Source organism: Lontra canadensis, unplaced genomic scaffold (assembly GCF_010015895.1).
Source record: "Lontra canadensis isolate GAN:19392208 unplaced genomic scaffold, GSC_riverotter_1.0 scaffold107, whole genome shotgun sequence".
NCBI classification, from domain to species: Eukaryota; Metazoa; Chordata; class Mammalia; order Carnivora; family Mustelidae; genus Lontra; species Lontra canadensis.
In genome coordinates, this window is record NW_022631101.1 from 6,585,147 (window position 1) to 6,585,657 (window position 511).

Here is a 511-nt window from a genome sequence, read left to right on the forward strand (position 1 = left end):
AAACATTCTTTTCCTGGTCTCATTGTTGTAAGAAGCTCTTTTATAACATTTGTGGTCTTCAAGGATATTGTTCTCTTTAGAATTGTTACTAATCCTGGGATCAATATTGTGAGATTCTATTTTCCTGCCAAGTGTCCTTAATCTTTACTTTGCAAACTGATTTTCACTCATGCAAATTAACATAGTAAAAATTACTATTGGAAGGGCTGGGTGGCTCAGTCAGTTAAGCATCTGCCTTTGGCTCACCTCAGGGTACCAGGGTCCTGGGATGGAGTCCCACATCAGGATCCCTGCTCAGCAGGGAGTCTACTTCTCCCCCTCTTTCTGCCTCTCCCTTAGCTGGTGCTAACTCTCTCTCTCTGACAAATACGTAAATAAAATCTTAAGGAAAAAAACGAAATTATTGTCATTTCATTTTAATTCTTCCATCACTATATCTATCAAGTTCTTTGATTGCTTTCTTCTGCTTATGAATTAGGCACAACTTCATGGTCAGAAGATTAAGGAGGAG